At 34.3% G+C, this 24113-nt stretch overlaps 1 long non-coding RNA gene across 5 annotated transcripts in view; it reads right to left on the bottom strand.

Annotated features, from left to right (window-relative positions):
* Positions 1–24113, bottom strand: part of LOC136794663 (uncharacterized) — a 1213806-nt gene that overhangs the window by 610522 nt on the left and 579171 nt on the right. For all 5 annotated transcript variants that reach the window (XR_010841734.1, XR_010841738.1, XR_010841735.1 and 2 more), the window contains one exon: positions 9197–9280. This is a non-coding gene — a long non-coding RNA (uncharacterized lncRNA). The remainder of the gene's footprint in view (positions 1–9196; positions 9281–24113) is intronic.

Below are 24113 nucleotides of genomic sequence, written 5' to 3'. Positions count from 1 at the left end.
GTATAAAATACATTTCTCTAGAATTCTATAGCATGTATCTAACACTCCAACATGAAACCCAAAACTCCATCTAGTGGTATAATATTTAGATTTCGTTTATTCAAATTGTTTAATATAATTTAATGATGATGATAATACTTTTGGAAGCCCCTTCAACAAAGCATCACTATTTAATCCTACACCCTTAAATATTGACACTTTCTTGCAAATAGCATGGACTTTTAAAAACTGTGGATGTGACCAGCCTTTAAAAGAATATTGTCTATAATTTAAAAATGCTATTAGGGTAAACAGATTGAAGGACAAGAATAGGTGTATACACAACTATGCCTCACAAAATGTAAAAATTAACTTTAGAAAGGTTTTTCACTGTGGCATTCCATTACCCTTATTTTTCTCTTAAGTCTGAGAGCAGGCAGTCAAACAGTAGCCTATCATTGGCCCAGATTAAGATTAGCTTTAAACATAATTATTTTCATTCAGAGACAGACCTTCTTTACCCTTCCAGCCTCCTAATTCAAGAGTGTGATTAATTCAAATCTATCCAAGTATGTGGTTTTAAAAGGTGACAGTGTTGGAAATGTACACACCTCCAGATACTGCTGGCATAAGCAATATCATACACATGTTAATATACTAATTTACCCCAAAAGCTTGAACACTGGATACTGTTTTCACAGTGGCTGACAATTACTTTTTAACATCAAACTAAGGGGTAAAGAAAATGCTTTAAACTTGTATTGAGCTATTTGAATCGTTTACTATAATTCTAACATGATGTGTAATATCATTATACTGCTTTACAATCAGATAATAAGTGAAAAGTGATCCTTTAAATTGATTTTCTAGAATGTATTCTCTGTATGTGCTGTCAATCCTCATTAAATGAGCAATTTTTATAGTACTGGTTACATGACAAAAATAACACTTCCCACTTGCTAATGACAACTTCCTTCCACCTTAAGTAAGAAAGAAAACATATAAACCAAAAGTAGCATGTTAAACAAAGTTGCAGGATAATAAAGGACAGCAAAAAAGAAGAAGAGACAAGAACAGTGTGGATGGGAAAACTGCAATTTAATAGTATGCTCTAGGGGGCTTCCCTGGTGGCGCAGTGGTTGAGAATCTGCCTGCTACTGCAGGAGACATGGGTTCGAGCCCTGGTCCGGGAGGATCCCACATACTGCGGAGCAACTAGGCTCGTGAGCCACAACTACTGAGCCTGCGTGTCTGGAGTCTGCGCTCCGCAACAAGAGAGGCCACTACAGTGAGAGGCCCGCGCACCGCAATTAAGAGTGGCCCCCGCTTGCCACAACTAGAGAAAGCCCTTGCACAGAAATGAAGACCCAACACAGCCAAAAATAAATACATAAACAAATTAATTTTAAAAAATAGTATGCTCTAAAACCTGACACATCAAATTGCAAACATGAAAACAAATATTAAAATGTCTTCATTTTAATATGAAATGACAAAGTTAAAGATCCAGCTGTACAGAACACAGCAACTTTAATCAGTAAATGGAACTCATAATTCTTGTAAATTCCTGTTTTTTTCTAAACGTTCAATGAAAAAATTACTACTAATAGTAGAGTCATGCTGGGATAAAAGTATGCTAAACTGTTAGTTTCTACACATCTGGGAAAAAAAAATCAAGGATTTCTGTTTTAATTTTCCTGACAAATATTTTAGTTCTAAACAAGTACTGGTATTTTATTATCCAACATATTATTTTAATCTGTTTATTTTATGAACTGTTCATTTACTTCGCATATTTGTAGACTATTTTTAGTCTAGATCCTTGTATTTCCTTTAGTTTTGGACATATTTTACAATTGTTAGGATGGTAATTTTAATATTATTGAAAGTTCCTTATTTTTCACTATTTTTCTTAGGTCATATAAAATATATTCTAACTTTGAATCAGTTAAGACTTGATCAATCCCTTCCCTCATTGATTTCATTTTTTATATGAAAATTTTATCTCAAAAATTTATTTATAATCATCAATTCTAGTCAAGTAGTAATTAATTACACTAAAAAATAGAGTCATTTCAGCAAAAATTAAATTGGGTCAGAACCTTACTAGACCACTGAATAAACACAGAACATGAATAAACAGAGTCATGAAAATTGCCTAACATATTGTGAAACTGTTTGTGATATAAACTGCAACTTTCCTAATCAACATCCTAAAACCATCATAATGTGAATTTTGTTATCAGGAAGCTATACTTACCACTATTTTTTATTATTCTGTTTCTAACTCTTATTGGAAAATGTTCTCTCAAGGTCTGAAGGTATTAACAGTTTTTGAAATATATATGGGCTATGGATTGAATTGTTCCCTCCAAGTTTATATACTGAAGCTCTAACCCCCAGTGTAAAGGTATTTGGAGATGGTGCCTTTGGAGGATAATAAGCTTAGATGAGGTCATGGAGGTGGGGCCCTTATGATGAGATTAGTGCTCTTAGAAGAAGGGACACTAGAGAGCTTGCCTTGTCTCTCTCTATCTCCACTTGCACTGAGGAAAGGCCATGTGAGGACATAGCCATCTTCAAACAAAGAAGAGAGTCCTCAGCAGACAATGAACATGATAGCACCTTGATCCTGGTGATCTTTCAGTCTCCAGAACTGAGAGAAATAAATTCCTGTTGTTTAAACCACCCAGTGTATAGTATTTTGTTATAGAAAATTAGCCTGAGCTAATACAAAACATAATTTTTATAAAAATTGTAGAAGTACCATTTATACTCTAGCATCTTCTGTAAGAAATTTATTCTGGGCCTCATAATTTCTTAACTAGCAATTCTAGATCTCAAGAGATACTATATAATTTGAAAGATTCTATGGGAACAAATTTTAATTGCCAACTTGTATAGCAACCAGTGTGAGAAAAATTAAATATATATGTATAATAGCTAATCAAAGTTTCAACTCTTTATCTCCACTTGGAAGCCAAGTAGGATAAAAAAAATCATGTATGTGTGCATGTGTGTGTGTGAAAATGTGAGTGTGTAAATGCATGTGTTTAAGTGTGTGCATGTATGCATGTGTATACTCTATAAATTTCAGTTCCACACACCTCTTTAGTTCTTACAGACTTTAACTTGTTTGGGTTATTGATGCAATTATTCCACAGACATTTTTTCTCAAGTTATTACTTTTTTATTGTTATTTTTTTGCTACTTTTCTTGTCAAGCACTCCTGGTTGTTTTTAACTGATGTTATAATCTCTGATTTATACAACTACTGCAAAACTAAATAAATCAAGTAAGAAAAAAATAGATCAATATTCTTATGTAACTAGTCAAATAAAATAACTGGGATTATGCTTACTTCTTAATCAAAGCATATCTATTATGTATCCACCATTACACTTGCTACTCTAAAAGATATTACACAATTACAAAGCATAACTGCTAAGTCAAAGGTCTTACAATTCAATTGAAAAAAACAAGGATACATAATAATTCAATTCTAAACTCCAGTCTAACAAAAATTACAGTAGCAACACAGGGAATCGAGAATTATTACATTCCTATACTACAATCATTAGTAAATGGTTACATGAAAGATTTGAAAATTTGTTATTTGGGGAGAAGAAACACTAATATTTATGCTTTGAAACCTCTGATAACCTTTAGGGAAGGTGTGATAATTAGATATTTAACAATGAGACACAAACACAAGGAGCAGAAGAGGAACACCTTGCTGTGCTAGGCTTTATTTCTTTAGTTACTGCATCACTTAATAGTGTTTTTAATAACAAACTTTGCAGTGCTTCGGTTAATCTCAAGCATTGCATTAATTTGAACATGTCCTGAGCCAAAACCAATAAAAAATATTAATTTATTGTAACAATGGATATATTTTGATTTATTGTTCATGGTTCTATTTTTATGAAATATTTTTCCATAGTTCCATAGATTAGTTTTTTTTATGGAAGCATTAAGTCAAATTTGATATGTAAGATTTTGCCGTTTTATTTATTTATTTTTTTTTTTAATTTTTTTTTTTTTTGTGGTATGCGGGCCTCAATGTTGTGGCCTCTCCCGTTGCGGAGCACAGGCTCCGGACGCGCAGGCTCAGCGGCCATGGCTCACGGGCCCAGCCGCTCGGCGGCATGTGGGATCTTCCCAGACCGGGGCACGAACCCGTGTCCCCTGAATCGGCAGCCGGATTCTCAACCACTGCGCCACCAGGGAAGCCCGATTTTGCCGTTTTATTATCTAAGGGCAAGAAACTTGTATTTTATGTAACAATGAAAATATATTAAATAATATTAGAAATTATAGTTAATAAATGATCAAACAATAGCCACTGTTTAGTGACCATGACAGAATGGTCACAAAATCATTCATCAATTTTATAAATCAGTCATTTTATTAGGTATCACACATACTATATCCTATTTTTCCCTTACACAAATATCAAATTTGAAATTATTATACCCCATGGAAAATAGGAAAACTGTTTCAAAGTACTTAGGGAACTTGACCTATCCACACGGAAGCACGGTTTATATACTGTTTTCTCTGACTCCAAAACCTGCTATACAGCAGAGCAAAAGTATTGGGCTGGTCAAAAAGTTCGTTCAGATTTTTCATGTTACGGAAAAACCTGAACAAACGTTTTGGCCAACCCAATAACATATTCAAAGTTTAGTGTTTTTAAAAAAATCCCTTAAATGTTAATGTCCCCAGGGTTATGTTCTAGATCCATATTTTCTTTGCTGTCTTTTTGGCAAAGTATACAAACAATTTCCTCACTGCTTCAATTACGTTTTATATATTCAACCCTGAACACTTGTTTTTTTTTGTTTTTGCCAAACTCATAAAGCCAACTGAGAGAAACCTATTACTTGATATATGTTACTGAACTTTTATTCTCCCAAATCTTCTCCTTCAGTGTTGATATATCATTCAGCAATTCTAGCACCCACCCATTACCCAAGGAGGAAACCATGATATCAACATTGTCTTCTTTGTTCACCATTTTCACTGTAAATTCTAACTCCTATGTATCTTACTAATCTTTTTCATCCTCTTTATGCTTAAAATTTCCAGGGCCTGCCTGCAGCCCTTAATTGGTCACTCTTTCTATCCCCAAGCAAGAATGTCTGGTACAGTCTTTTTCACATCACTTCCTTCTACATTGAAGTGCCTGCCTCCCTCTTTTACTTCTTAGAGCCTTTGTAATTACATAGGCCCACCCAGACAATCTAGGATACTCTTCTGATCTCAAATTGCTTAATCACATCTGCAAAGTCCCTTTTTTCCATGTAAGGTAACATGTCCATAGATACCCAGGATTAAGATGGGACATCTTGAGGGGCCCATAATTTTGCCTGCCACATTTATTCTTAAGTTTTCAGATTAAAGGTTAATCTTCTGCAAAAGCTCCTTATTATGGTTAACTGCCACTCCTGTATATTAGCATAACTTCTTAGTTGTTCTTACCATGCAGGAGTAAATAAGACAATCACTGACCTCATGTGGTTTATAATCTAGTGAATGATAAAGAAGATTAAACAAGTATGTACACAAGGGTAGGCATTTGGCTCACTACTGTATTCCCAATGACCATCAAAATTCATTCCATCTAGTAAATTTTAAATGTTTTGAGTGAATAAATAAGTAGAAACTACATTTTCTACTTAAACATATTTAATAATTTCACAAAGCATCTTCTAATCATTAAATTCATATTTATCTGTAAAGATATTTTTTAACCAATATCTCATCCAGCCTTAAAGTCTTATTTTGTCTTCTCTGGTTTCATTCTTTTTCTCTAAAAAATGTATATATTACCCAAAACACTGATGACTTTGTATATGTGCCTCATAGAAAACATTTAATTAGGCAGAAATAATCATCCTCTATTACAATCTTTCCATACACTTGTATAGTCTTTCTATATACTTGCAGTGAACAATCTTAAAATGAAATTAAGAAAAACATTCCTTTCACAGTAAGATGAAAAGGAAAAAAAAAAAAAAAACTAGGCATACATTTGACAAAGGAAGTAAAAACTTTTATAATATAAAAGCCACAAAATATTCAGAGAAATTAAACCATATCTAAATAAATGGAAAAACAATCCATGTTCATGACTGAAAGACTTACCTTGTTAAAACAGCAACACTCCCCAAACTTATCTACAAGTTCAACACATTCCCCATTACAATGCCAGCTGACTTCATTTCAGAAATGGACATGCTTATTCTAAAATTCATATAAAATTATAAGGGACCCAGAAGAGCCTAAACAACTTTGAAAAATAAAACACAGTATATCAGGGGTCTCCAGCCCCTGCCTCCCCATGGGCTGCAGAGCAAAAGATGAGCAGTGGGTGAGTGAGCAAAACTTCATTTGCCGCTTGCTCCCCACTGGTCCCCATCTCTGGCATTATAGACTAAACCATCGCCCTGCCCCACCCCCCAGTCATGGAAAAACTGTCTCCCATGAAACTGGTCCCTGGTGCCTAAAAGGTTGGGGACTGCTGCAGTATTTGACCTCACACTTCCCAATCTCAAAGCTTACTACAATGCAATGGTAATCAAGACAGTATGATACTGATAGAGGAAGAGATACAGTTCAATGGAAGAGAACTGAAAATCTAAAATCCTCACACACATATGGCCAAATGATTTTCTACAAAGGTGCCACCATGACCACCCAAAGAGAAGAGTCTTTTCAACAACTGATACTGGGACAACTAAATAGCCACGTGCAAAAAATTAAGGTGGGCCCTTACCTGACACCCCATTTAAAAATTAAATCAAAATTGATCGAAGACTTAAATATAAGAGCTAAGGCTATAAAACTCTTATAAGAAAACAAAAGGGTAAATCTCTTTTACTTTAGGTTTGGCAAAGGATTCTTAGAAGTGACACAGAAACATGGGCAACAAACAAAAAAATTGGATTAATCAATATTATAAACATTGCTTCAAAGCACCATCAAGAAAGTGAAAACACACAGCATAGGAAAAAATATTTGGAAATCATTTATCTGATAAGGGACTTGTATCAAGAATATATAAAGAAATTTTACAACTTAATAATAAAACACAGACAACCCAATTAAAAGATGAGCAAATGATATGAATAGTTATTTCTTCCAGGAAGATATACAAATGGCCAGTAAGCACATGAAAAGATGCTCGACATCATTAGTTATCATGGAAATGCAAATCCAGAACACAATGAGACACCACTTCTCATACTTCAATGAGATGGTTAGAGTATTATAGGAAGACAACAGTGTTTGTGAAAAAATAGAGAAATCAGAACATTGATACACTGCTGGTGGGAATGTCAAATAGTCTAGACACTTTGGAAAACACTCTGGTAGTTTCTCTACTGATTAAAAGTCGAGTTTTTCTATGACCCAAGAGGAATAAATGCATATGTCCACACCAAAACTTGTACATGAATGTTTAAACAAAATTATTCATAAAAACAAAAGGTGGAAACAATCCATAAATCAACCACAGAATGAATAAACAACATATGGTATACCCACACAAAAGAATATTCAGACATAAAAGCAATGAAGTACTGATACATACGAGATGAATGAATCTTGAGAACATATGGTAAATGAACATGGTCAAAAAATATCACATATTTTATGTCTGCATTCACATGAAATGACTAGAACATAAAAATATAGAGACTGAAAGATTAGTAATTGCTTAGGGATGGGTGTAGAGATCAAAGGGTTAACAGGATGCTAGCCACAAGGTATGTGGTTTCCTTTTGAGGTGATAAAAATGTTTTATAATTGACTGGGTGTCACTGCACCTGTGAATACACTAAAAAAAAAAAAAAAAAATTGAATTGCAAGCTTTGAATGGGTCAGTTGGAAGGTATGCTAAACATGTCCCAATAAAATGGTTTAAAAATAGTCAACTAGGGCTTCCCTGGTGGCACAGTAGTTGAGAATCTGCCTGCCGATGCAGGGGACACGGGTTCGAGCCCTGGTCTGGGAAGATCCCACATGCCGCGGAGCAACTGGGTCCGTGAGCCACAACTACTGAGCCTGCGTGTCTAGAGCCTGTGCTCCGCAACAAGAGAGGCTGCGATAGTGAGAGGCCCGCGCACCTTGATGAAGAGTGGCCCCCGCTCACCGCAACTAGAGAAAAGCCCTCGCACAGAAACGAAGACCCAACAGAGCCAAAAAAATAAAAAATTCAATAAATCAATAAATAAAAAATTTAAAAGGGGTATATTTATAAAAAATATTCAACTAATATAAATTTCATTGCAAAAATAAAAAGGTATTTAACATTTTATCTCTCAAATGCTAAACAGAAAAATACATGACAATCACACTATGACAGGTAAATATATTTTTCTAAAACACCTGTCTTGCTTAACTCGCTCCATACCTATGACATCACTAGCATATTAAAACAAACAAAAAAACAAAAAATGGAGACCATTCTTGAAAATTCCCTGAGCAGATGAAACCAGTTTAGTCCTATAAGCAAAGCTCAATTTAGCTTATTTTGCAAGATTAACTTGACCTGGGTCACTTTTTGTTTATGCATCTGGAAATCTTAAGCAAAACTTTAAAAAATTTCCCCAAATTGATACAAGATAACCACTAACCAATTTCCTATCATTTAAGAAAATTGTAGTTTTATAACCAATCACAGTAAAAAACAGTCACTGCCTTCTCACTGTATAAACTGCTTTATAAAAATATACCCCTGGGCTTCATTCCCTGTTTGGTTTGAGTGCTCCCATGTACCTTAAACTTTACTAATTACTACTTTTGTGATTCATTGGTTTTACTATTGTTATTTCTGAACTTCCCACAGTTCAAATATAGCATCCCTTAGTGATAGTCAAAAGTTCCTTAAAGCTCTCACTCAGACACTTGGAAATCAATTCCCTTTCCTCTTTTACCAAATGATATATAACTGTACCAAACTGCTACACTTAGGTGAATAGAGAGATTCCAATCTGTAGCTCTTTTATCTTTGTTCCTCTGATACTCTTTCTTTTATTCCTATTTGATTTACTATATCTCTTTGCTATAGAAATCTTATTCTAGTTTCTATATAAATATCTAGTACAAAACATCATAAATAGCTTGAGAGAGTAAAAATCATGCAAAGCTATTTCAGTTGAACCAAGAATAAAGGTCTGCCCCAAGAAGAGGGAAAAAATATGGAACCTACTTGTCACAAGTTGGTTTCTTTGAGAAGTAGACTCTGAAGCAGAAAGCAGGCAGTTTATTCAGGAGTTCTCCTGGGGTCCTGAGCCTTGAATGAGGAAAGAAGGAAGCTGGATCAGAGGAAGAAGTCAAGGTGCAATGCAGTTTCAATGGAAGGGCCCAGCTACCTCTGCAGGGAGTACTGAGGATGGGGTGACCCATCTGAGTTATTCCAAGACTGAACGAGAATACAGGGTATTTTTACGCATGTGTTGTGCAATCACTGGATGTGGACCAATCAGAGATGGGGTCATAACCTTTGTGATGATCTTTAGTTGAGGCAATCATGAAGCATGATGGTGGTAATCTCTATTAAGGGTTGACAGCTGAGTGCTGAATGCCGGCAACAGTTGCATCAGCTGGGCTAAAAACATCTTTAATTCTGAAGAGGGATAAATGGATTGCAACTCATGACCACACTGCCAAAATAACTATTTATTACCTTAAATAATACGGTAATCTAAATTAATACTTAATAAACCATTTCTAAATGAAATAAAATAAAACATAAGGATACAATAACTTCCACATACAGATATTTCTTTTGAAAATGCATCTGTCAATCTTATTATTGCTCATATGAAGGTAGTGTTATTTTTTTCTTTGGCTGCTTTTCAGATTTTATCTTTTGTCCTTTAGCAATTTTCAATTATTTTTCTAGGCATGGTCTTCTTTATGTTCATCATATTTGGGGGTGTGTAACTACTCTTAAATCCTTGATATCTTTCTTCCCTTTGCCCTGCCTCACTCGACTCTGCCCTATCTCCTAGTACGTTAATTAGGATGATTGACACTTTGATCTTTGTCCCAAATGTTTCTTATGCTCTTTTCTCCATTTTTCATCCATCTCCTCTTCAGATTGTACTGGCCTATATTACACTTTACTGATTTTCTCTTTTTGTTTGTCCAATCTGCTGTTAAAACCACCTACTGCGATAGTAATTGCTCTATTGTATTTTCTTTTTTCCAGGTTATCCAAGTTATCTCCTCTGTTTGAATTCTCCTATGAAAGTCTCATCTTGTTAGGTACAGTTAGCTACAGTTGTTTTAAAGTTTTTAATAACTCCACAGTCTTGATCATACGTGGGTCTATTTTTGCTGAAATTTTTATGTCGATTTAAAATAATTTAGTACTGTATTTAGATGTGTCTGGTAGTTTTAGATGTAATAGTAGTCACTGTACATGAAAAATTTTAGAGATGTAGCTTTTATCTTCCCCCAGAAAGGATTTAATTTTCATCTGACAATTATAATAGGTATAATGTGATTCAGACTTTATAGGGACTTGTCTATTTATGCTTTGTTTTTATTAGTTTTATGGGACTCAGCTACAAACCTGAAATATTTACTAGAGCTACTCATACTAGCCATGGCCTGTACTGCACCTTTTAAAACCAAAATACTGTAAGACAACCAAAGATTCTGCTTAGTTTTCAGGACTCTTAGATTCACGTTTCTGTTGGCCTTCTTGATCTCTTAGTCCATGCACATAAATATGAAAATGTCTTGAGAGGATAAGTGGTATAGAATATTAAGCTAACCTCTTTGTTGTTTTTTTCTTCAGAACCTGGACCCCTCAGCTTTTTATCTTTGAAACCCTGAACTTCAGTGTCATTTTCTAACCCTATGATTCCACTTTTAAAAGCACTAGGCTTCTACTTTCTTCTTGGCCTGTTTGCTCTCTATTGCTTATAGATAGGCAAAGGGTGGAGGGTGATAGTCAATGCTTGGAGCAACTTAATAAATGTCCCACTGAAGGAAATCAATATTCAAATTTGAGCTTTCCAGGAGACTAGCATGAGGGTTTGTGATCTATGCTGGGCTTCGAAGCAGGAATAAGTGATGGAAAAAGGCAGAGAATAATGAAGAAATGGAAGTCACAACAACAACCAGGCTATAGGGGCACATTATGTCCATCACATTTGGCAGCATTGTCATGATTCCAGCAGAGATGATGTGTCTAGGGTCCCTAATATTGAGGCAGCTGAATCCAGTGCTTCAGAGATCTGAGCAATGATGTCCTTGCTAGGCTGATTCTATGACATGTTCTGCTTGTGGTTCTCATGATGAACATTTAAACTACTCTCAACATTTTCAGCAATTTAGTGAGATATCCAGTAAAGTCTCAATAAATTATTTTCTGCTGTTTGCACAGATGAATTATATTGCATTCAACCAATTTATACTGTCACCAACAATGTATGACTGTTTGTTTCCCAGCACACATCAAACTTTTAGGTTGCTGCCCATTGGGTAGCTGGAAAACTACATTTCATTATTATTTAAATTTTTATTTAATTGAAATATGAGTAAAATCAATTGCATTTTTTAGTTTTTTAAAAACCAGCCACAATTTACTGATTGCTTGCTATATGCAAGTGAATTTGTGAAGTGTTTTACATTAATCTTCCCATTTAACACTCAGCAGAATCTTTTGGTGTAGTTACTAGCACTACTCTATTGTATAACTGAGGAAACAAATGTTTAGAAATATAAAGTGACTTGCCCAATATACTATAGCAAATGAGTGTGGAGCTGGGATTTTAAGTCAAGTAGCCTGACTGCAGAGCCCATGTGTTTAAGTACCATGCTTCAGCAGTTCCCCTTAATATAAAATATCTTTGTTCATTTAATTGATTTACAATTGTACTATTTTTACAATAAGAAAACAAAATAAGGCTAATCTTATTTTATAATTATAATGAAGACAATAAAATGAATTATTATTATAGAACCTTAAATATATGACCAGTGCATAATGTCATATAATACAAAAAAAAAAGGTAAAATTCATTAGAAAACTAGAAGAAAATACATAGATAAGATTTGGTGTGGGCTTCCCTGGTGGCACAGTGGTTGAGAGTCTGCCTGCCGATGCAGGGAACACGTGTTCGTGCCCCGATCTGGGAAGGTCCCACATTCCGCTGAGCGGCTAGGCCCGTGAGCCATGGCCGCTGAGCCTGTGCGTCCGGAGCCTGTGCCACGCAACGGGAGAGGCCACAACAGTGAGAGGCCCATGCACCACAAAAAAAAAAAAAAAAAAAAAAAAAAAAAAAAAAAAAAAAAAAAAAAAAAATTTGGTGTGATATTTGAGGTGTCCCAAACTGGTAAAAAGTATAATACCTAATTCCTAAAAACCTATGTTTTCTAAGTAAATTTTTCTTCGTATATATTTAGAAAATGCTGTATATTTGTGCATATATATAGAGAGACACACATATATTGGTATGTACGTATGTATATGTGTTTATGTGTGAGTGTGTGTATTGGCAGATCTTCTGAATTACCAAAATAATAAAAAGTTCTCAAACATACTATTCATACAAATAGTCAAGAATGTTTTTAAAAACACTAAAGCAAAACAAACAAAAAACATAGCCTCAAAATATTTCTTGTGGAGTGATCTTGAAACGAATTATCTACTTTGCTAGAGGAACAAATTGTAATAGGAATTTGTTGGTCAATAAATCAAGACTATGTAATCTTCTATATAAGAATCAAAAGTGATAATCAATAATATTTGACCAACTAGCCCTACATGATGAAATTAAATATCACTCTGTTCTCTAAAGGTATCTCCACTCCTTAATGAATTGCTAATGGATGCTATACATGTTTACATTTTTGATTTGTGTTCTAAAGCCATTTTGAGATTATGCTAATGCAATATAATTCTTATTATATTTCCCCAACATAATGTTTGCCCAGTGTTAAAATGGACATTGTTCTGAGTATAATATCCAGAACAAGATATCAATTTTATTTTCCTGCTCACATTGTTTTCCTTTCTTTGAACATTTCTGGCATTCACACCCAAAGCTGTATATTATGACAAGCACCAAAGCTATGTCATGTTTGCAGATTTCTATTTTCTTTTTTGAAAATATGATCATTCTTATTGGCATGACCTATGTTTTTTCTTTGGACTGATCCATTTATATCCCCATATTTGAAGAAGAAAAATAATCCGCTGCCCAGCAGCATACTAACTCCTCTTCTCAACTCATACATTAAATGTACTTTTACTTTTGGCCAGAATTCTACCAGTCTTTTAGTTTGGGGTTTTAATAAAGAGAGAAAATGCAACGAAACATGACTTGGGCACACTGCTGAGTGTGGAAGGAAACATGTATTTTCTATCTCTCTTGAGAATAAGTTCCTGTCTTTCTAGGAAAAGACTGTTTCTGGCCATAGCAACAAGTAACTATCTGAGTTAGTTTTAAGGCCATCATATTTGATCAATGAAACTTCCTCCAGCAGCACACTTCTTAGAATCAGTCAAGCAGCAACAGCATTTTTCCACTGCCCAGGCTTCTAAATGTCAGCCAATCAGAACGATCTCCACTTTGTAACATGCTTTCAAGCTGAAGTTCAACTGATCCCTAAACATGACCACTTCTCAAAGTCCATCAATCCTTGAGAATCCCACTTCCTTAAACTCTACACAAGATTATCTCTCTGCTTTTCCTCTCTTCCTAGGAAAAGACTGATTGCTAAAACAAAATAATACAACTTTTCTTTCAGGCAATAAATGATCGTCTCTCCCCTTCTGTGCTCTTCAATGAAAATATAGCTAAATACTCTCTACTTTTAATGTCAGACTCTGTAAGAAAAGGTTATAAGTTCTTTGAATGAAGAAATCTACTCTTACATCTATATTTCTTTGTATTTCATTTAGCATAATTTACTGTATACTGTGGTCTCTCAGTAAATCAAATCAAGGAAAAATATTTGAGTCACAAGATATTTTAGGTATTTAAAAACCCAGTGGTGCTCAAAGTTTAGAACTTAGTGGTGGAAACCTCCTTAAAAGAAAATTTCATACCAAATCTGACTTGTATCCAAAAAGCATAATGTCTTTGGGTGAAGTTATGGAAGAATAAGCTAACCCTTTCCCATATGTTCTATTATGCACTTCACCTCTCTTGGGGCTCTAAGGTGCTTCTAAGGTATCAGCTAAGACTTTGCTAAGTAGCGTTTAAACCACTGATGTGTTTCTATCCCCTCAATTAACAGATGAGGAAAGTGAGGCCCCAATAACTTCTTCAGAACAAGATTACATACAAATAAAACAGGTTTTCTCCTATGACTCACCAAATTTCCATGTCAAGCAATTCTTTTGATTATGGATTTCTTCTAAAATATATTATTGTTTTCATTCATGTGGATTCACTAGTGTATATGAAGTTAGTTATATTTTGCATTAGTGTTATTAAGCACTATATTACAAAGCTGTAGTAATCAAAAAAGTATGGTAGTGGCATAAAAACATATGTACAGATCAATGGAACAGAATAAAGGATACAAAAATATACCCATGTACATATGGTCAACTACTAATTGACAAGGGAGCCAAGAATACTCAATGAAGAAAATACAGTGCCTTCCATAAATAGGGCTGAGAATATTGGATATTCACATGAAAAAGAATGAAAATAGACCCCTACCTTACAACACTCACAAAAATTACCTGGAAATGGATTATAGACTTAAATGTAAGAGTTGAAGCCATAAAACTCCTAGACAAAAACATAGGGAAAATTTACTTGACATTGGTCTTGGTAATGACTTTTAGAATATGATACCTAAAACATATGCAACAAAATAAAAAAAAATAAAAAAATAAATAGAACTACATCAAACTAAAAAGCTTCTGCACAGCAAAAGAAACAATCAACAAAATGAAAATGCAGCCTATGGAATGTGAGAAAATATTTGCAAATATTTTCACAAATCCGATCAGGAGTTAATATCCAAAATAAAAAAGTAACTCATACAACTCAATAGCAAACACACACACACACACACACACACAAATAATCCAATTAAAAATGGGCAAGGGACTGGGATAACCAGTTTTCCAAAGAAGACATACAGATGGCCAACAGGTACAAGAAAAGATGCTCAACATCATTAATCATCAGGGAAATGCAAATCAAAACCATAATGAGATATCACATCACACGTCAGAATGGTTATCATCAAAAAGACAAAAAATAACAAGTGTTGGCGAGGATGTGGAGTAAAGGGAATAGTAAAGTTCACTATTGGGGGTATGTAAACTGGTACACCTACTACGGAAAACAGCACTGAGATTCCTCAAAAACTTAAAAATAGAACTACAGTATAATCCAGCAATTCCACTTCTGGATATACATCAGATTTAAATAGAATCACTATCTAAAGGAGATATCTGCACCACCCATGTTCACTGCACCATTACTTACAATAATGCAGGCATTAAAAAAAATTAAAAAACAACAACAAAAATGTCCATCAATGGATGAATGGATTAAAAAAATGTGATTACATGATTATATGTTTTATACATATATATGTATACACACACACACACACAAACACATGCACACACATAATGTAACATTTTTCAGCTATAAAGAAGAAGGCCATTTGTGACTACATGAATGGATCTTGGGGGCATTACACTAAGTCAGAGAAAAACAAATACTGTTATGATCTCACTTATATGTGAAATCTTTAAAAAAAAAATGAACTCACAGAAACAGGGAACAGATGGTGGTTTCCACAGGCAGGGGGGGAGGCTAAGGGAAATGAGTGAAATTGGTTAAAAAGTATAAACTTCCAGTTATAAGATATGTTCTGGGGATGTAATGTACAGCATGGTGACTACAGTCAATAATCTGTATTGTATATTTGAAAATTGCTAAGAGAGTAGATCTTAAAAGTTCTCGTCACAGGAAAACATATCTAACTATGGGAGGTGATAGATGTTAATTAAACTTACTGAGGTCATCATCTCTCCCTCTCTCTCTCTCTTTCCCTCTCTCTCTCTCTCTCTCTCTCTCTCTATATATATATATATATATATATATAAATAAAATCATTATATTATATACTTTATACTTATAAAATGTTATATGTCAATTATATTTCACTAAAACTGGAAAAAATGGAATATATTCTAGAATATTGACTTCCTCTATTTACTCACGCATTCTCCATAAGCATCTTGTAACTTTTTCAGTCTTCATTCATAATATCTAAAATTAAAATTTATAATAACTATTTATTGCAGTTCCCTGCTGTGTCTTACTCTATTGGGAAAAAGTATATCACTGACTTTGTTATATATGTTTTCATTACTTTGTAAAAAGAGTGTTTATTTTTCTTACTTTCATTAAGTGATTAAATGAATGAATTATATTTAATTAATGTATTCAGCAAATATATATTGACCATCTCTCATGCACTAGGAAATTTTTTTAAATTTTATTGAAGTATAGTTGATTTACAATGCTGTGTTAATTTCTGCTGTAAAGTGACTTAGTTATACATATATATATTCTTCTCATATTCTTTTCCATTATGGTTGATCACAGCATATTGAATATAGTTCCCTGTACTATATAGTAGGATCTTGTTGTTTATCCATCCTATATATAATAGTTTGCATCTGCTAAACTAAACTCCTAAATGTTATAAGCACTCAAAACATTATCAATGAGCCAGTTTTCTGCCCTTGTGAAACGTAGATTCTGATGGGGCTCAGAAAAAAAAAAAAAAGAATATGATAAAGTACATGAACTATTACAAAATAAATATTATAGAAACATTGAAAAATAAAAGCAGCATTTTGGAATTGAAAGCACTTTTTGCAAAGGCACAGATTATAATTTAAACTAGAGTGGTGAAGGCAGAGCACAATGAGAGGGTGACATTTCAGCAAAGACCTGAAGGAATTAGCAGAAAGATATGGAGATGGGAGAACTTTTTTATGCAGAAAACTTGGCCAGTGCAAAGGCCCTAAGATAGAGTGTACATATATTGTCCAAAGAACAGTTAGGAACCTATGTGGCTGGGTAGAGTATATAAAAGGGAGAAATATAAGACAGGAATTCATAAAGCTGGAAAGAGACCAGACCATACAGGGCCAGTCTTATATGCAGGCCTGTAATCTGAGTAAAATGGGGAACTATTGCAGGATGCAGGATTCTGAGCTAAAGAGCAAGCTGATATGCTTAGAACCATTAGGAAGTTATGAAACTAGCCAAGAGATGAGATAATTAGGAGTTTTGGATTAACGTTTACAGTTGTACACACTCCTATGTATAAAATAGATAACTAACAGGGACCTACTGTATATCACAGGGAACTATACTCAATATTTTGTAATAACCTATAAGGGAAAAGAATCTGAATATATAATATGTGTATAACTTATATATACATACAAATATATATAAATATATATATGTGTAAATCATTTTCTTGTACATCTGAAACCAACATAACATTGTAAATCAACTATACTGCAATTTACAAAAAAAGAGATAATGGTAGCTTGGACCAAAATGGTCAGTAGAATTTGCTTAGGAGTTGGGTGAAGAGGTGGGGGAAGAGAAGGGGAGAGAGAGACAGAGACAGAGAGACAGAGAGAGAGACAGAGAGAAACAACAAAGATAACCCTGAGGTTTAGGGTTTGATGGAGGTGCTAACAATTGAGATGAAGAAAATCACCGGTGGAGCAAGTTTGAGGGGACAAGATTTGGAGTTCAACTAGACATGCTGAGTTAGAGATATAACCAGACAAATGAGGAGATATGGTTCAACAAACCTATCTTGATTTCAGGCTGGAGATTATAGAAAATCTATGAACAATCAATATATAAATGGAATTTTTAGTGATCATAAACAAATAAGAGATAAAGACAAACTACTGAGCCCTGAGGCACTCCAATTTCAAGAGATCTGAGATATCTGGAACCTTCAAAGGAGACTGAGAAGGAGCTACCAAGTAGGCAAGAAGAAAACCAGGAGAGTGGGTTCCAAAAGCCAAGTGAAGGACTTTTTTTTTCCCCATGGAGCAAGGAGTGAGTGAGTGTATTGAATAAAGCCTAGATGTCGTAGAAGAACATACTCCAGAAATATCCATTAAATTTAATAACTTGAAGGTCATTGATAATTTTGATGAAAACAGATCTGATGGTCTCAGTAGAGAGAGTAGAAGTATAAAGGCTCTTTCAGGAAGTTAAAGGTGATATGAATGAAAAGTATTAATTTGTCAAGTGAGTTTGAGCAACGCTGTCTTAATATTGAACATGTCTCTTTTGAATAAACTTAAACAGACTTTCTAATATACAAATGTTATGAATTTCCCTGGAGCTTATAGTAAGCAGTTCTGGCCAAACTTAATGACAGAGGCCTTTTATTTTACAAAACATTTGTAGAATTAGTGTCCTGTACATTTTGAAACTATAATCTTATAGTCACTCATGCCTCTGGATTTTAAGAAAATCTTATTAAAAAGAAGGATTGATAGTGTAAAACTAGCTTAAATACTCAGTGTTTTCTAATTATGTTTAACTGGCTATGTACTTACATGTTCTTTTTTTAAAACATTTATGTTATCTATTTAGTTTTGGCTGTGTTGCGCCTTCGTTGCTGTGCGCGGGCTTTCTCTAGTTGCGGTGAGCAGGGGCTACTCTTCGTTGCGGCGCATGGGTTTCTCATTGCAGTGGCTTCCCTTGTTGTGGAACACGGGCTCTAGGTGTGCAGGCTTCAGCAGTTGTGGCACGCAGGCTCTAGAGCGCAGGCTCAGTAGTTGTGGTGCATGGGCTTAATTGCTCTGCGGCATGTGGGATCTTCCCAGACCAGGGCTCGAACCCATGTCCCCTGCATTGGAAGGCAGATTCTTATCCACTTCGCCACCAGGGAAGCCCTACTTACATGTTTTTAAATTGGTTTGCCAAGTTAAATCTAGTTCATACCATGGTTTAATGTCCCTAAATCAATTATATTTATGTCCCTAAATTCCTGAATTTAAATAATACCTCTAGGTATTCCTAAGCAAGAGTATATAAGCAAAATAGAAACAACCAGATTGAAAGCATCTCTTGGTTCCTCAACTAGGAAGACAGCTAATCAAATGCCTGACAAAATGACATTCTAATGATCTCACACTGTAACTCTAGCAATTCTTCACAAAATCCCTTAAGATTTAATACTATCAAGGTCATGGAATTTTTTTTCTTCCCTAAAGTAAATACATACAATGTATGACTTCTTATCAGATGTGTTAGTTTTAAAACAGCAGTTCTATTATTCAAGGCAGGATATCATAATTGTGTTTCTTATAGCAACAGCAGTTACTTTTCTGATGTTGGCAGTGATCTCTGTTCAGTTCATGTACATGACGGAGCATTCACTGTGCATTCTTCTGGGTGTGCAGAAGTGTCAGACTACTTTCAAACCACCTGTCCTCATAGATAACAATGAAACTATGCTCAAGTGAACTTTTGCAGCAAGGCAGCAACCTGTGCTTTCACAGCACAGTTGTTACAAAATGAAAGTAAAGGACGTGAATAGTATCTGGCATGTAGATAAAATTGCCCTTTAGGTATATTTAGGGACCCGAGGGATATTATGCTAATAATATGAAATGCAAATTGAGGAAATATTCACAAAATTATCATATAGTTTTTAATGCCCTAACATCTCTGATAGAGTCGATTTTTACCAATTTAGGACAACTGGAGGGAAAGCAGTATTCATTAATATCATTAATAAGAAGTCCAAATTTATTTATTCATGCATATATACATGTGAATTCATTCTATGCATTTAGATCCTTCTGAGGCATATTAAAAATCATATTACACCATGTAATAATAATAATAGCCCTTTAATGCAGGCATTAGTTAAGTTAACATGTAAGGGAATTAAAGGAAAGAGAATATTTAAATTATGTACTACTCAAGGTCACATCAATATTTCAGCAGACATTGTTTGCTGATCTTATAGGTTCCTGTCACCTAATTTATTGCTTAAAAAATACAACTCTAATCTTGTCCAATTATTGGAAGATATACGTTTCATGGGTCCCTCCCAAGAGAAAGGGGTTAAATGTTAATTTCTAAAAACCAATCTTGATAATTCTAATGACATAACCTAAACTACTAAGATAGAAGGGGGACTCTTGGGACGGTTTTTCTTGCTCTTATAAATAACACGGGATAAAGACCACCTTCTAGGCTTTGCACTTATTTTTGTTAGGACTTGACACTGGGAGTTAGTGTAGCCAAGTAGCAAATAAGATACATGTCAAGAGAATTACACAGAAGTTGATCAGACCCTTGCATTATTGAGTCACTGTATTAACTTGCTGTATAACAGCTTACCTCTGGACTTCTGGTTATTTGAGATAACAAGCATCATTAATACATCACCAGAATTCCTTTTACTTGCCAATGGACACATCTGATATAGCTAGTAAATGTTGGAACAGTAACTTAAAACTACAACTTGTGATTCAAATTAGTGTGTTCTTGCCATTGCAAAATCTGAAATTATTTTAAAATTTAATATTTATGTTATTGAAATAAAATATTCATTGAAAATATTTTTTTCTGATTTTCAGTTCATATAGTACAATCAGAATTTTCATGCTTAAAAAGAGCATTCTTATCAACAATTCCAGCCACCTCTACGTAACTTAAAAAAAACTGATGCCCAAAGGTAATTATTTGAAAATCCACCTCTTCTGTCCCCTATGTCACTAAGTTAAATAAGTCTTGAGTTTCTAACAAAATGGCATGAAAAATAACATGGCTTTTCAGGGGGAAAATTCTTTTCCCTTTTAGCCTTATCACTATTAAGTGCTAAATGGTATAAATAATGCATTATAATATTTTGATGAGGATTTACACACAGAAAATTACTGGCACACATTGGCTACCCAAAATACTAGTTTTTATACATACACTTTTCTATTCATACACTTGTTCAGCAAAGTTATAATTCCAAGAAATGCACTTGAGGAATCAGTACTATGGTTAAATATACTTGTACTGCATGATGTATTATTAGGTTTTTCTTTTAGAGCTAAAGCACATCAACCTACTAAAGCTCTGAGAAGTTCTGGAGTAAAAGAATCTCTATTTGTTATCTATTGCTGCACAGCAAATGACCTCAAAATTTAGCATAAAAAAACCAATAAACACATAATATCTCTCACAAGTTCTCTGGATCAGGAGCTAGTACATAGAGACTTAAACAAATGCCCTAGTCATGAATAATGAGCTTCAGGCAGCTTGAATACCTCATACATCTCCCCCTAAAATTTAAGTATCAACAAAGTCATAGAGTCACTTGAAGTCCAGGATCATTTAGGAGATACTTAATATCTGCCATCATCAGTAAAATAGAAGATAATAACCAGAAAAACAACAAGAGATAAGGTACACAAACATAAGTACGTTCAAACACAGGATGCACTCATAGGAATAAAGAGAAAATAACACATAAAGCTTCATGTTCTTTGTTTTGTACAGAAAACAGGACATGAGAAAGCCAATTGTTAGAATTTAACTGTCCTTAGATTGCAATTGCTTTCTTTATCTACTGTTTTCTTCCTTACTCAGGTTTCAGCTATTCTGTACCCCATGTAGCCCCATCATAAAGAATTGTACCTTTGGGAAATGACAATTTTCCACAAGAGCAATTTTTATATCTAAAAGACAATGAAAATATGAGAAGAATGGTTGTTGCTGTTAAAGTGTGTCCTCAGTATTACAAACTACATTATGCAGTCATGAACTTCTATATTAATGTCATTTAAACTTTGGCAATATTAGTCTAGAGATGATCTTGTGAAGTATGGTATATTAACGTTTAGAAGTGATGGGCTGTGATATTCCTGCTGTGCTGTTGAATGGCATAGGCAGAACTTCAGCACAGCCTTCTAAAGACACTCTTCCTACAGGGCAAAGCTTACATACATGAGGGCAGAGCTGTGAATTCAGATAGTTCAACCTGTCCTTTGAACAGGAAGACATAATGGTGCCATTTTAAAAAGTATTCTATAAAATAGCCCACTTTCCTGGTTTCTGGCCACTATACTTTTATCTCTTTCATTAATCACTTCATTCTAGAAATAGATACTGGGAGCCTGCATTGTATATATTAAAATAACTATTATTGCCCCCCCAATTCTAGACATTTACAAATATTTATGGAGAAAACACTAAACAAATAGTTGAAACATAATGATATTAAGGCTTTAGTAGCAGCTTGTGTAAATTACTGAGAAAACAGAAAAAGTAACTATCTGGCTGGATCAGCGGGTGAAGGAAGCACTCCTCCTAGGGAGAATAATGACTAAGCTGATGGGTGGGGGAAAGAACAGACAATGAATATGGACTTGGAGTCAGATCAAAATAAAATCCTTGCTCTTCTATTTTTCTGAATGACTTTTGACCTATTAATTAACCACATGGAGTTTCAGTCATCTCATACTTCTAACAAATGAATGATTTTTTCATTTTTATGTCCTAGTAGCAACTCAAATGAATATGTCTAAAATTTAACCTACCACATTTTCTGTGAAAATGTGCACCTCCTGATGTACTCCAAACGTGATGAAATGTATCTCCATTCACCAGTTCCATTAGCTCCCAATTAGACAGAAGGACTCATGTTTAGTGGAAACTGCATGGGCTTTGAAACCTGACAACTCTTGCTTCAAACTCAGGTTCTAGAACTTACCAGTTGTGTGTATTCATGTACAGTTATTAACCCCATTGAGCCCTATTCCCTCAACTATAACATGGTAGTAAGACTTGCCTTAAAAGATCATTATGAGAATTGGCTACTGTGTATGTAAAGAAGCTGCCACAAAGTCATTTCTGAAAAAGAAAATGATAAATATTATATTGATAAATACTATTTTCCTAGGCTCCTCACATATTCTAGAAATTCAGTGAAACTCCAAGTACTGTAAAGTATGTTTCCTAAATATTTCTCTGCATACCCTCTTTTTGTTTCCACCCCCTGTGACTTAGTGCAGACTTTCAGCATTTCCCACTTGAGTTAGAACAAATTTCCAACTGAGCAGTTTGATAAAAGTTGTCCTGCCATGTAATTCATTCCCCACCATGTGATTCACATGATTTCTCTGAGAAATCTGTTTGATTACATAAATTTTGCATAGAAACTGTGACTGGCTGCCAGTGGTTTTCATGATGAAGTCAATACTTATTAATATAGCAAAATAACCATTCCCACTGTGATGCTTCCTAGTTTTTTGTTTCTTCTTTTAAAGATTTAATTTTTCATTATTATGGTTTACAATTTGCTATATATTTATATTATCAACCTCATTTATTATGTTTTAAGCTTTTTTGTAGCTTTACCTAGGTATAATTGATATACACCAAACTGCACCTATTTACTGTATACAATTTGATGAATTTGGACATATGCATATTCTTATAATACCATTGCTACAGAAAAATATCCATCACCTTCAAAAGTTTTCTTGTGTCACTTTTGGTCACCTCCACTTCTTTAAACCATCTTCTGCTGAAGACACTCCTCATTTCACCAAATATAATAATAAATTATAACACCTACCATTTATTGATTACCTTCTTTCTGTCAGGCACTCTAACAAGTATTTTACCAACATTTCATCCTCAAAAGGACTTTATAGGTTAGTGAGTATACTTACTCTAATTTCACAGATGAAACCAAAGTGCATCAATTTAGTGAGTGACCAGAGACTACACAGCAAGTAATTGGAGGACTCAGAATTGAATGTAGGTAATTTACCTCTAGAGTCCTTAGTTGTACATCACTGTGTATACACTGATTTGTGGTCCTCTGAATGTACTTTTCCTTAAAAAACTAAAAATAGAACTACCATGTGACCCATCAATCCCATTACTGGGCATATACCCAGAGAAAACCATAATTCAAAAAGACACATGCACCCCAATGTTCATTGCAGCACTATATACAATAGCCAGGACATGGAAACAACCTAAATGTCCATCAGCAGAGTAATGGATAAAGAAGATGTGGTACACATAGACAATGGACAATTACTTAGCCATAAAAAGGAA

Source organism: Kogia breviceps, chromosome 8 (assembly GCF_026419965.1).
Source record: "Kogia breviceps isolate mKogBre1 chromosome 8, mKogBre1 haplotype 1, whole genome shotgun sequence".
Lineage (NCBI taxonomy): Eukaryota > Metazoa > Chordata > Mammalia > Artiodactyla > Physeteridae > Kogia > Kogia breviceps.
This window is presented reverse-complemented; position numbering and strand designations above follow the sequence as displayed.